The sequence below is a fragment of the Stegostoma tigrinum genome, chromosome 24, assembly GCF_030684315.1.
Source record: "Stegostoma tigrinum isolate sSteTig4 chromosome 24, sSteTig4.hap1, whole genome shotgun sequence".
NCBI classification, from domain to species: Eukaryota; Metazoa; Chordata; class Chondrichthyes; order Orectolobiformes; family Stegostomatidae; genus Stegostoma; species Stegostoma tigrinum.
Window position 1 is genome coordinate 45,022,975 of NC_081377.1, and position 14,533 is coordinate 45,037,507.

At 43.8% G+C, this 14,533-nt stretch overlaps 1 non-coding gene across 1 annotated transcript; it reads left to right on the forward strand.

The window, feature by feature from the left end:
- The first annotated feature begins 7,526 nt into the window (after positions 1-7,526).
- On the forward strand, positions 7,527-7,598 carry trnaq-cug (transfer RNA glutamine (anticodon CUG)). The gene has a single exon. It is a non-coding gene; the product is annotated as a tRNA-Gln (tRNA).
- The last annotated feature ends 6,935 nt before the right edge of the window (positions 7,599-14,533 follow it).

Below are 14,533 nucleotides of genomic sequence, written 5' to 3' on the forward strand. Positions count from 1 at the left end.
GCGTTTATAGGCAGGGATAGACTTGCCTTTCATCTGTTGGTTTGTTGCTGATTTTTGTTTTAAATTCAAAAATATAATTTTTATAAAAATATCTTATGTACATACACATTGTCACAAATGCAGTTTGGTTTCATACAGTAGCATATCAAGGAACCCAACAAACATTGGAGCTTCACTCTGTCCAAATACAGACCTGTCTTACATATACAAGATTGCATTTGCATTCATTTGAGGCACTAGCAGGGTCTGATAACAGAATGGACCCCCATTTATCTTCAGCAGGGAAACCTCAGGCAGTGGTCTTTCCCTACTGTGGCTTGGCAGCAGCTGCCCAAGCTTTAGTGTGTCCCTCAGCATGTACTTCCTGGACCTTGGAATGTGCCAGTCTGCAACACTCGGTTGCGGTCAGCTCCTTGTTTTGGAAGACCAACAAGTGTCTGGCAGACCAAAGAGTGTCTTTCACTGACTTGATAGTCATCCAGGTGCTGTTGATATTTGTCTTGGCATGTATGCCAGGGAACAGCCCATTGAGCACAGAATCCCTTGTCATGGAGAAGCTCTGGATGAACCTCCACAAAAACCACCACATCTCTCTCCAAGATAACAAAGTGTGGAGCTGGATGAACACAGCAGGCCAAGCAGCATCTCAGGAGCACAAAAGCTGACATTTCGGACCTAGACCCTTCATCAGAGAGGGTCTCTTCATGCTCTCTGATGAAGGGTCTAGGCCCGAAACGTCAGCTTTTGTGCTCCTGAGATGCTGCTTGGCCTGCTGAGTTCATCCAGCTCCACACTTTGTTATTTTGGATTCTCCAGTATCTGCAGTTCCCATTATCACATCTCTCTCCACATGTCTTTTGCAAAGACATATTCCAGAAGGTTATGTGTGACAGTCTCAATTCCCCACATCAGAGCTCCTGCGCTCCCCCCCCCCCCCACCTCTCCCAGCAGCTGCTTCAAGGGCAGTGTGCAGACTGACCAAGTGTTTGTACAGGATCTCACAGGTAGTGCCCTACTCACCACCAGCAAAGTTGGAAAGTTCTGGTGATGAGGCATTCTGCCAAATAACTTTGATGTCTACTCAGGGAGCAATGTGACAGGATCCACCTTTTCCTTCAGGGTCTCGTTCTGAGGCTGGGAGGTGGATGGGGCAATACTGTAAGCTCTCCATCTAGAAATATGAGCAGAGCTGTTGTGTGGAACATTAATCCTCTGTGATTACTGGGTAGCTCGAAACTGAAAACCAGGCTCATGTTCCTGAGTAATACAAAGAAAGTACTGCAAATCCTGGAAATCAAAAATGAAAATAGAAAGCACTGAAGGCCAGGCAGCATCTGCTGAGCAATGAAAAACATGAGTTTTTATTTTCCCCTTCACCTACTCCAGCGTCAGCCTGGAACACTGAGAGAATGTAGCAGTTACTCCAACTAGAAAATTGAAACAGGCGCAGTTTGTGATGGCCCAGTTGAATAGTCAGGAAATTGACGGACAGGTTGGTGTAAGTTTAAAGATAAAGTGAGATTTGAAATGTTTTTCCACAAAAACTCAAGTTCAAAAATGGGGTCCTCCACATGCTTAACCTAGAACAACCAAGATTTATGAATCAAGTAGAATGTATTAAGCCCAGTTTTAGAAATGCTTAACAAGCAGTGATGGCTGCTCAGAAATTTCCTATCTCATGTATGTTCTCCTGAATGTTGTTAGCACAGGTACATCCTTCTGTCTCTGATGTGATGTTATTGTTAAACTGCATCTCAGAGGAATATACCACTGAAGCCAGGCCAATACTGCGCAACAAACCAATTCTTTCAACTTAGCAACATAGAAACAGGAGTAGGCCATTTAACCTTTTGACCTGTTCCACTCTTCAGTGAGATTCTGGCTGATCAGTGGTCTAACTCCATAAACCTGCCTTTGGCCCACATTCTTAATATCTTTGCTTAAGGAAAAGAAACTCTCTAAGATTTAATATTAGTAATTCACCCAGCATCCACTGCCTTTTGTGGAAGAGAGTACCAAACCTCTCCCATCCTTTATGTGTCGAAGTGCTTCCCAACATCTCTCCTGAATGGCCTGGCCCTAATTCTCAGGCTATGCTCCTAGTTCTACATTCCCCAACCAGTGGAAATAGGTTATCTCATTAATATCTTGAAGGCTTTGATCAGATTACCCCAATAATCTTCTAAATTCTAGAGGAAACAGGCCTCAGTGTATAACTCTCCTCATAATCTAACTCCTCATTCTTGTAAACAATCTTTTGTCTTCCTTTCTGAGGATGGTTATTCCTCAGTAGGAGATGGTTGAAACTAACTCCATCTGTTGGGTTTACTTGCAGTGCATCAGGTGTTACCCCACCTTTGTCATGTAAGCTCAACAAATGCCATCTCTTATTTCTGGATCCCAAGAGTACACTTCATTGTGTCAACAAATTCCAATCTTAGATACTCAGAAGTTGTACGAACAACATTATATTGTCTCATCAATGATGCAAACTGTTGTAAAACCATTCAGCTGCAGCCCAAAAACAGCAAACAGTGCTGAAGATAGAGATAACAAGGTGTGGAGATGGACGAACACAGGAGGCCGAGCAGCATCTTAGGAGCAGGAAAGCTGATGTTTCAGGCCTAGACCCTTCATCAGAAAGCACTGAAGATCTGCTCAAGGCATTCAGTTCTAAAGAACAGTCATGGGACCTGAAATGTTAATTCTGTTTTCTCTCCATAGATACTACCAGACCTGCTGAATTTCTCTCACAATTTCTGTTTTCATTTCAGATTTCCAACATCTATGGTTCTTTGTTTTATTTCAGGAAGTTAGCATGCATGTTTTATTTTTATTTATTCACTTTTAGAATATCAGGGTCGCTGCCCATTTTATTGCCCATCCCTAGTTGCCCTTGAGAAGGTGGTGGTGAGCTGCCTTCTTGAACCAGTGCAGTTCACCTGCTGTGGGTTGACCCAGAATGGCAATCTGGGAGGGAATTCCTGGGCAAGTATTTTCTTATCTTAATGTCGATAATCCAATTTATCCAATCTCACCATATTTTTCCAACTGACTCATCATTGTTCAGGGCTTGGGACAATTCTGCCCACGATGTCTACTCTCCATCTTCTTCACAGACTGGCTTTCAGTCCCTGTCTGGAATCTTTTCAATTGCTCTTCCCCCAAGTGAACTATTGGAAAGCTTGCAGTTAGCTTCTCCCCCCATGCGAGGCAGAATTGGATATTGGCTCCCAACAATGTTTGGCAGAACATGTTCCACGAACATTACCAGTGATAGATTGTCGGCTTGCTCAGTAAAAGAAAAGATTATAATTAAAGGATTTCTTCCAGTGGGGGGGTGGGAGGGGGAATGGGAAGCAATGGGACAGGGTCCTGACTTTTCCTGAGTTTTGGCACCATTACACTTCATCAAGTCCAATTAAAGAAATCCAGAAATTCAAATCAGCAGTTGCTTGTGTCAGTTCAATAGTCTGCAGCCTGTAGTGCCGACTGATCACAGAAGTCCATGAGAGGTCCACAGATACTGAATGTTCTCTCCCCAGTGCCATCTGGGCATGGACAAGACTGCGAAAGAGAAGTTTCAGCAAAATACAGCCATAGAGTGTTTCAGCACAGAAACAGACTCTTTGGTCCAAATAATCCATGCTGAACATTATCCCAAATTAAAGTAGTTCCACCTGCCTGCTCCTGGCCCATATGCTTCCAAACCTTTCCTATTTATGTGCTAATGCAAATGTCTTTTACATGTTGTAATTGCACACATATCCACCACTTCCTCAGGAAGTTCATTCCACATGCTAACCACCTTCTGCGTGAAAAATTTGCCTTTCATGTCTTTTCTAAATCTCTCTCTCCTCTCACCTTAAAGATATGCCTCTAGTCTTAAAATCATCTATCCTAGGGAAAAGACAACTACCATTAACAATATCCATACTCCTCATGATTTTATAAACTTCTATAAGGTCACCTCTTAACCTCCCGCCCTCCAGTGAAAAAAGTGCCATGCTATCCAGCCTTTCCTTTTAACTCAATACCCGGCAACTTCCTCTGAACACTTTCCAGCTTAATAATAGCCTTCTTATAACTGGGCGATCAGAACTGCCCACAGTACTCCAGAAGAGGCCTCACCAATGGTTGTACAACTTCAACATGACATCCCAACTCTAATACTGAATGGTCTGAGCAGACATGCTCAATCTGAGCACAACAGCTCTACTTTTATCCAATCCCAGAAGCAAAGCATTCAACATTTTTGATGAATGGCTCAAGCAGAGTGTTGCTGACTAGATTGGTTCCTGGGATGAGAGTGATTGAGAAGAATGGGCCAGTACTCTGAGGAGTTTAGAAGAATGGGAGTCCCTCTCATGGAATTATATACCATACAGGACACAAACATACAGAGGGCAGTTTCTGCAAGGCCGTTTGCCCCCGCCTGGGGAACATAGAACTGCAAAGAACAACATCAGGATGTGTAAAAACTGGAAGGATTGCGGATGCTGTAAATCAGGAACAAAAACAAAGTTGCTGGAAAAGCTCAGCAGGTCTGACAGCATCTGTGAAGGACAAAACAGAGTTAAGTTTTCAGATCCGGTGACCCTTCCTCATTTGGCATGAGGAGGAATGCACTCACTCAAAGGATTGTGTAGCTTTGGAAATCAATCCCTAGCCCCCACAGGGATATGGGAGTTTACCTTTTGACTGTAAGCAAGCTTGAAATAAATAATTTTTAGATTTTATAACAAGGGGATCCAGTAGATGAATGGAACAGAGGAATAGAAGATAACGAAGTGTGGAGCCAGATGAACACAGCAGGCCAAGCAGCATCTCAGGAGCACACAAGCTGATGTTTCGGGCCTAGACCCTTTATCAGAGGGCTCTCCGATGAAGGGTCTAGGCCCGAAACGTCAGCTTTTGTGCTCCTGAGATGCTGCTTGGCCTGCTGTGTTCATCCAGCCTCACATTTTATTATCTTGGATTCTCCAGCATCTGCAGTTCCCATTATCTCGGAACAGAGGAATGACTGTTTGTGTCCTTGTTTGCTACAATCTGCCTGTACCGCTTGCACAACAACGCTTTTTACTGTACTCAGGTACACGTGACTACTACAAATCGAATCAATGACAAAGCAGTTTCACAGGGTCACTTGATTTACTTCTCATTATCTGCATTTTTATGACCCATGATTAATCCCTTATAAGGAAACAACCATGATGTAGAGGTGCCAGTGTTGCCCTAGGGTGGGCAAAGTCAAAATTAAAAGACACCAGGCTATAGTCCAACAGGTTTATTTTTAAATCACAAGTTTTCAGAGCGCTGCTCCCTTGTCAGCTGCAGAAAGAGAGTCCGCAGACACATTGTTTATTGGCAGAGAGATGAAGAGCAGAGAGAATAAAGGATCATACAACTGTGAGTGTGAGTGAACAAACCTAAAATGGCTGGCTGACAGCCTCCTGTTGAATCTTCAATTATTCTCACACTCCTGCATTTTAGAAACTGCAGAAGCAGGGTATGGAGAACTCTTTCAGAAAGGAGATGCAAGGTTCAATCGATTAAGATGCAAGTTCCAGAATCTGTTTCAATTCACTGCCCTGAGATAATGAAAGGTTTCATTAGCGTCTGCCTAACTTTCCAAACTTCACATAGACAGTGCGATTGGAATAAATAAAAGGTGACATTGAAGTGTAGGTGTGAGGCCTTGTGCAGAATCTGTCTCAGAGTTTTAACCTGCAGCATAAGAGATGGCTGAGTCCCATGAGTACCATTAAACACGGGGACACCAGCGCACTGCGTACGCAGCAGGTACTCATGTGGCTCGCCCAATGTTGTCTATCTGTAGGCAAAGATGCCCTGAGGCATTGTATATTGATGAGACCATGTAGACGCTACAATAATGGATGAATGGACACGGCCTAACAATCACCAGACAGGAATGTTCTCTTGCAGTCGGGGAACACTTCGGCAGTCAAGTACATTCATCCTCCGATATTCAGGTAAGCATCCTCCAAGGGGACTTTCAGATAAACCAGAATCACTGAGCAGAAACTGATAGCCAAATTCCATACCCTCAACTGTGATCTTGGATTCATGCTGTGCTACAGGTGACTCTAACCACTTCTGTATTTTTAAAATCTTCCTCACTGTACTGTTTTGACAGCATTACCCCGATAAATTGTTCTGATCTCTCTACCTTAATTAGTTTGTACAGTTTTGGATTACTTATTATATTGTCTCACACACACTCATACAGACGCTCTCACACACTCACACCGACCGTCTCGCGCACACACACACACACACACTCCCCTGAACCTCTGAGGTGAATCACTTCACCCCACACACAATTTGTAGTCAACAGTCAGTGAGGCATTTTACAAATTCCTGCTTTTGGAATAAAACAAACTTGATTCCAGGTTAAAACTCTGAGACAGACTCCGAACGAGGCCTCACACTTACAATTCAGTGTCTGACCTGAGATGTCACCTTCCGTTTATTCCTACCGCTCTGCCTGTGTGAAGTTTGGAAAGTTAGGCAGACACTGATTAAACCTTTAATTATCTCAGGGCAGTGACTTGAAACAGGTTCTGGAATTTACATCTTAATCAATCAAATGAAAGCTTGCCGGCAATAGATGGGAACGTGAAATTCAAAACACAAACATATCAGCAACGAGATCTTGCAGTAGCTCGAACTGCAGCTGCTGGAGGAATACAGCAGGCCAGGCAGCCGCAGAGGAGCAGGAAGGCTGACGTGACAGGAGAGATAACTAAGTGTGGAGCTGGATGAACACAGCAGGCCGAGCAGCATCTTGGAGCACAAAAGCTGACGTTTCGGGTCGGGACCCTTCTTTATTTTAGCAATGAGATCTTATTGACTTAAGGGAAAGGTTCACGAGGGCAGAATGGTCTGCTCCTCTACGCCTGCCATTGCTTCACACGTTGGTGTGTATTAAAAAAAAGCTCAGAATTACTCTCAGAGATAGTAAGAATTGCGGAAGCTGGACTCAGAGTCAATAGAGTGTAGAGCTGGATGAACAGCCGGCCAGGCAGAATCAAAGAAGCAGGAAGGCCGGTGTTTCGGGTCGGGACCCTTCCTTACTAGCAATGAGATCTTATAGACTTAAGGAACAGGTTAGAGGGGACGGCTCCTCCACACTTACCTCTATTTCACATGCTGGTGTGTATTAATAAACAGCTCAGAATTACTCAGTAGTATTTTGGGTGTAGTTTCGATAAATGCTTGATCAGTGACTGGTGATTAACAGCAGTTCATCATGAGTTTGTTTCAATCAGCTGATATTCCAGGGGTGGAGTGAAGCGCAGTCAGGACATTCTCGGGTCTCGATTCTGCAGTGACCACCCTCTGCTCCTAAGATGCTGCTTGACCTGCTGTGTTCATCCAGCTCTACGCTTCGTAATCTCGTTCTCCCGCAGGAGCATTTGGTTTTAACTATAAACAGACCGGAATTCCCCTGTGCGTGTATAGTTTCACTGGCTGATATGCAGCGAAGTCGAAAGTATTCGCATGGTTCCATGGTGTAATGGTTAGCACTCTGGACTCTGAATCCAGCGATCCGAGTTCAAATCTCGGTGGAACCTTACATTTTGGCTGCAAACCTGCAATCCAACTTTTCAAGGGAAAAACGTCAATTGACCTCAATTTAATCCCATTCAGCACGACATCGGTTGCATTGTAATTGCGAGATTCCCGGGGAAACACATTAGGAACACTTGTACTGGAATATTGATTTCCTTGGCAGGAGGGTTAATATTCAAGGGACAGGCGTTTTAAAGTAATGTATATGAATTAAAAGCATCGTGAGAAATTTCTTTTTAAATGCTATTACGCAGCGAGTGATTGTGATCTGGATCAATCTTCCTTGAAAGAGTAGAGCCGACATTCCGGCTTTTCTCCGAAGGAACAACTTTTGCAAGGATCTGGGCGAAGAGTGAGGGAGTAATACCAATTTAGTAGCTCCTGCAGAAATCTGGCCTAGTCTCGGTGGGCTGAATGGCCTGTTTTGTGCTTTATGATTCTAAATTTGGGGCTTTTTGTCTTTGGAAAAGTGACAATTCAGGTGATGACTGGAGCATCGTCATCATAGGGGGCCCCCTCAGACGAGGATGACTCTCTTCCACTCACAGGGTGAGTCTGCAGGTGGCTGTACAGTCCAATGTGGCTTTTGCAGGCTCCTCTTCCACTCTGATGGTCTTATGCCAGTGATTCCCAGGTGTCAATGGGAATGCCACACTTTGCCAGTGAGGCCTTGACATTGTAGGTGATGATGACTGGATAGCAGTCGAACATAGAAGCAGAGAAACTAGGAAGAGAAATGGCCAACTGGCCCTTCGAACCTGCTCTGCCATTTATTATGATAGTAAAATCATCCAACTCAATAACCTGTCCCTGCCTTTCCTCACAATATTTTGATTTCTTTAGCCTCAAGTGCTATATACAACTGCCTCTTAAAATCACACAATTGCTTCATATGGCAGAGAATTCCACAAGTTCACCATTCTTTGGGGGAGGAAATTTCTCATCCCATTTGTAAATGATTTACTCCATGTCCTGACACAGTGACCCTAGTTCTGGATTACCTGTTCATTAGGATCATATTTCCTGCATCTACCCTGTCTAGTTTGGTTAGAATTTTAAACATTTCTCAGAAACTACTGCCATTTTTCTGACCTGTAGCGAATGTAATCCTAAAAGTTCAACCTATGCTCAAACATCAGCCCTGCCATCTGGGAATTAGCCTGTAAATAATAAAATGTGAGGCTGGATGAACACAGCAGGCCAAGCAGCATCTCAGGAGCACAAAAGCTGACGTTTCGGGCCTTGACCCTTCATCAGAGAGGGGGATGGGGAGAGGGAACTGGAATAAATAGGGAGAGAGGGGGAGGCGGACTGAAGATGGAGAGTAAAGAAGATAGGTGGAGAGGGTGTAGGTGGGGAGGTAGGGAGGGGATAGGTCAGTCCAGGGAAGATGGACAGGTCAAGGAGGTGGGATGAGGTTAGTAGGTAGATGGGGGTGCGGCTTGGGGTGGGAGGAAGGGATGGGTGAGAGGAAGAACCGGTTAGGGAGGCAGAGACAGGTTGGACTGGTTTTGTGATGCAGTGGGTTGGGGGGAAGAGCTGGGCTGGTTGTGTGATGCAGTGGGGGGAGGGGACGAACTGGGCTGGTTTAGGGATGCAGTAGGGGAAGGGGAGATTTTGAAACTGGTGAAGTCCACATTGATACCATTAGGCTGCAGGGTTCCCAGGCGGAATATGAGTTGCTGTTCCTGCAACCTTCGGGTGGCATCATTGTGGCAGTGCAGGAGGCCCAAGATGGACATGTCATCTAGAGAATGGGAGGGGGAGTGGAAATGGTTTGCGACTGGGAGGTGCAGTTGTTTGTTGCGAACTGAGCGGAGGTGTTCTGCAAAGCGGTCTCCAACCCTCCGCTTGGTTTCCCCAATGTAGAGGAAGCCGCACCGGGTACAGTGGATGCAGTATACCACATTGGCAGATGTGCAGGTGAACCTCTGCTTAATGTGGAATGTCATCTTGGGGCCTGGGATAGGGGTGAGGGAGGAGGTGTGGGGACAAGTGTAGCATTTCCTGCGGTTGCAGGGGAAGGTGCCGGGTGTGGTGGGGTTGGAGGGCAGTGTGGAGCGAACAAGGGAGTCACGGAGAGAGTGGTCTCTCCGGAAAGCAGACAGGGGTGGGGATGGAAAAATGTCTTGGGTGGTGGGGTCGGATTGTAAATGGCGAAAGTGTCGGAGGATGATGCGTTGCATCCAGAGGTTGGTAGGGTGGTGTGTGAGAACGAGGGGGATCCTCTTAGGGCGGTTGTGGCGGGGGCGGGGTGTGAGGGATGTGTTGCGGGAAATACGGGAGACGTGGTCAAGGGCATTCTCGATCACTGTGGGGGGAAAGTTGCGGTCCAAACGGAGGCTTGGGGACCGCTTTGCAGAACACCTCCACTCGGTTCGCAATAAACAACTGCACCTCCCAGTGGCAAACCATTTCCACTCCCCCTCCCATTCTTTTGATGACATGTCCATCATGGGCCTCCTACAGTGCCACAATGATGCTACCCGAAGGTTGCAGGAACAGCAACTCATATTCCGCTTGGGAACCCTGCAGCCCAATGGTATCAATGTGGACTTCACCAGCTTCAAAATCTCCCCTCCCCTCACCGCATCCCAAAACCAGCCCAGTTCGTCCCCTCCCCCCACTGCACCACACAACCAGCCCAGCTCTTCCCCTCCACCCACTGCATCCCAAAACCAGTCCAACCTGTCTCTGCCTCCCTAACCTGTTCTTCCTCTCACCCATCCCTTCCTCCCACCCCAAGCCACACCTCCATCTCCTACCTACTAACCTCATCCCACCTCCTTGACCTGTCCATCTTCCCTGGACTGACCTATCCCCTCCCTACCTCCCCACCTATACTCTCCTCTCCGCCTATCTTCTTTACTCTCCATCTTCGGTCCGCCTCCCCCTCTCTCCCTATTTATTCCAGAACCCTCACCCCATCCCCCTCTCTGATGAAGGGTCTAGGCCCGAAACGTCAGCTTTTGTGCTCCTGAGATGCTGCTGGGCCTGCTGTGTTTGTCCAGCCTCACATTTCATTATACCATTTGTCTTTGTAGGAGTGTTTTTACCAACCGAGGACAAAGAATCAGGAGGCAGGCAAAATTCAGGCAAGTGGAAGATGTTTATTCAAGCAGTAACCAGCTTATGCAGGGAGAGGACCAAAGGGTCTTCCCTGACTCTGGCTTTGGAAGATGGATCAATGACACAACCTCTGGTTTTACAAAGAAGTGCAGCAGTTTTAAACATTTTGTGCTACAATAATTAAATACAACGTAGTCATCGTCCTTCCCCTTAATTCAAACATCCAATCCTGTGGGACACCTAATCAGTGATCATTACTTTCACTGACAGCCCCAGGGTCCCAATGATCTTATGGTGCTAACTACACATTGTAATTGCTAGGCCTTGGGATATTCCCATGCATCCTATTCATTCACCTTCCAAAAGTTCAATGGTGATATTCCGGGTCTTTCTCAGGCTTGTTTCTCTCCAAGGACAGCTCAAATTCTATTACCCATTGCATTTTGGTGCTGCCTTTTATCACATCCAGTTACTCCTTTTATTTTCCCACTGTCCCAATTGCATAATGTAAAAATAAAGTCAGTTAGTTTTAAGTAATTACTATAAGGTTAACTTCTGTTATAAAGTTAATTATATGAGTAATGTTATACAACTACTTCTAATGTCAGCATTTTGTAATTTATGGGTGTGATCAACCTATCTTGTTTGGGTCGTAAGACGAGGTGTCTTCTAAGGTTAGTTAATCTTTACATCTAAGCTTAAATTTCTTTTAAGACTTGTATTATATCCTGGTTATTTATTGAAACCAGCTTCTATGATTTGAGCATTTTTAGCTAGAAACTATTTAATATTGTTGGTAGCTTCAAAGAGTCAACTATTTACCACAAAATAACTTTAGTTGTTATCCTTGCAGCTGCTTGAGGACCTAATCTAGCACCTGACGTTATTCATTTACTGGGACAATCACCCTTTCATTAATAAAGCTGGAATTGGTCATTTATCTGTCCTAAGACATCCTTTTATTAGAACTGTCTCAGATGGGAACATAAAGCATTCCTATACTGACCTTCCAGCAGTTCTGTTCAATGCTACCATTGTATTTCACTGCGTGGGCAGGCTGCTTAGTCTTGTGTAGTTTCTGTCTGTCACCTTGTAAACAGGTATGAAGCGCTTACTGTGTTTAGGTTCAAGCCACCTTACATACCTAGCTACAGGCCACCCCACAGTCTTACCAACCATCTTCTGGACCTGCACGTTTACCTTCAGTGACTGGTGTATGAGGAGGACACCCAGGTCTCATTGCACATTCCCTTCTCTCAATTTATAACATTCAAATAATAATCTGCCTTCCTGTTCTTCTTACCAATGGAGACAACTTCACATTTATCCGCATTATACTGCATAAAGTAGACATCCTAGGATCCAAAACCACATGCCATCAATACAGAGACAACTCACTCCAATGTCATGTTAACAAGGAATTCCTTCTCTTGGAGAGAAGTGAGCATGTGAATTCTTTTCTGCATAAAGTATTTCACTTTCTCCCCTATCTTCTTAATCACTCTCTTGGCTTCATCTTGCAAATCCTTGATAATAACAACAAGAACTCATTTTGATATAGTGTCTGAAACAGAATGAAAAACCCCAAAGGATTATAAAAACAACAGAGGCCCTGTAAAGAGATATTAGGCAAATGTTCAAAAAAACTTTTTTTAAAGTTCATTGATGATGGCATCACAGGCTAGACAGCATTTATTGCCATTCCTATTTGCTCAATGGACAGTTAAGAACCAATCATATTGCTGTGGGTCTGGAGTCACATGTAGGCTAGACCAGATAGGATGGCAGGTTCCTTCCCTAAAAGGCGTTAGTGAACCAGATGGGTTTTTCCAACAATCAGCAATGGATTCACAGTCATCATTAAACTTTTAATTTCAGATATTTATTGAATTTAAATTTTACCATCTGCCATGGCAGGATTCAAACCTAGGTCCCCAAAACATTATCTGGGTCTCTGGATTAACAGTCCAGTAATAATACTATAGGCCATCACCTCGCCTTGATCAAAACAAAATGCTTTACCGTCTTTGCTGAAAACTGACAGAAGGAGAGATGCAGGAAGATTTAGAGAAGGAATTATAAAGTCTAAGGCTCAGACATTTGATGGCACAGCCATCAATGACAAAGTGATTACAAATAGGGATGCTTAAGAGACCAGAATTAGAGGAAAGTAGATTTCTCAGACAGGGCTATTTTCCCAATCCCACTGCTACTAACTACAAATCAGAACCCCAGACCTTCAAGGCTCAAGACTGTCATGTGCTCACCATGGCTAGGTTGGTTATTCGCTCTACTAGGACCAGTTAAGGAGGGATTGTATGGTTCCCCTCCTTGATTGATTATAACAAAGGTTTTGAATCAATTAAACTCCACACAAAGGGTGGGAGTGGTTTGGAACTCTCTTCCACAATTGGTAGTTGATGCTACATCAGTTGTTAATTTAACATCTAAGACTGATTTTTGTTTTGTAAGCAAACGTATTAAGGACTAAGGGCCAGAGGCAAGCATATGGAGTGAGGTCACAGATCAGCCATGATCCTTTTGAGTGGTGGAACAGGCTCAATGGGCTGAATAGCTTGCTCCTGTGTCTATGTTCTTTGGTGAGTACTTACCTGGTCATGCTCAGGCAATAAAGAGTTAGCCAGACAGGTTTCTCAAGTCAATCAGGAAGGTTTGATTTGATTTGATTTATTGGCACGTGTATTTATGTACAGTGAAAAGCTCTGTTTGTGAGCCATACAGGCAGATCATAGTAAGCAAGAACATACAGATCATAGGATGAAAAAAGAACTTGGACAGAGTAAGGCATTCAGGTTACATCAGACTGGATGTGTGCTAGGCATTATTTGAAGTTACAGAACCCATTCATCAGTCTAATAACAGCAGGGAAGAAGCTGTTCTTGAAACTGCTGGTGCATGTGTTCAAGCTTCTGTATCTTCTACCTGACGTTTAGATTAATTAGCTAAAACCCAGCCAGGTGAAATATTTAAAACTGTGAAAATCCATTCTGACTTCCATTATATGTGTCCAAACATGTAGTCAAAATAAATATGCAAAAATACAATTGTAGAGGAGGACAGGTTAACTTTGGTCAAGTTCAAGAAGATAAATAAAGTCAGAAAACTGTGTAAGTGTAATTTTAGCAAGATTTCCCTATTTTTATACTACAGCTCCTTTGAAGTAAAGGCCAACAATCCCTTTACCTGCTGTACTTGAATGTTAGCTTTTTATGATTAATGGACAATCCCAAATCCATCTGTTCTTGTAGCTTTCTGCAGCCTTTCTCCACTCAAATAATATTCATTTCCTTCATTTTTCCCAAAATGCATAACCTCTCATTTTCCCACTTTATAGTCTATCTCCCAAGTTTTTAACTTGCTCACTTAACCTATCTATGAGTCATCTTCAACAGTTGGCTTCCACCTACTTTTTGAGCCTTCGTCATCCAAATCTCTAATATATATTGTAAATAATTGAAGTCTCAGCACTGATTCTTGAAGCACTCCACTAGTTACAGGGTGCCATCCTGGAAATCCCCCTTATTCCAACTCTGTCATCCAACACATAGGCCCTTCCCTTATTGAACAGCCTAATATACTGTGCCTCATTGAGCAGATTTTGGAAATACAATATATTGCACATGCATAGATGCTATACAAATATAATTTATCATATAGCTGTTGATGCAGTCAACAATTCTGAGACGAATTATAAAATCACAAACACTGGCTATTACCAATTTAAATGCTTCCTCTGCTCAGCTGGCACTTCCTTTAAAAATTAATAAATTCATAATGTTGTTCCATTTCAGTCAGTTTGAGAGTTTAGAAAATCAGGATTTATTCTCCTTAAAGGATGTAGAGTAAA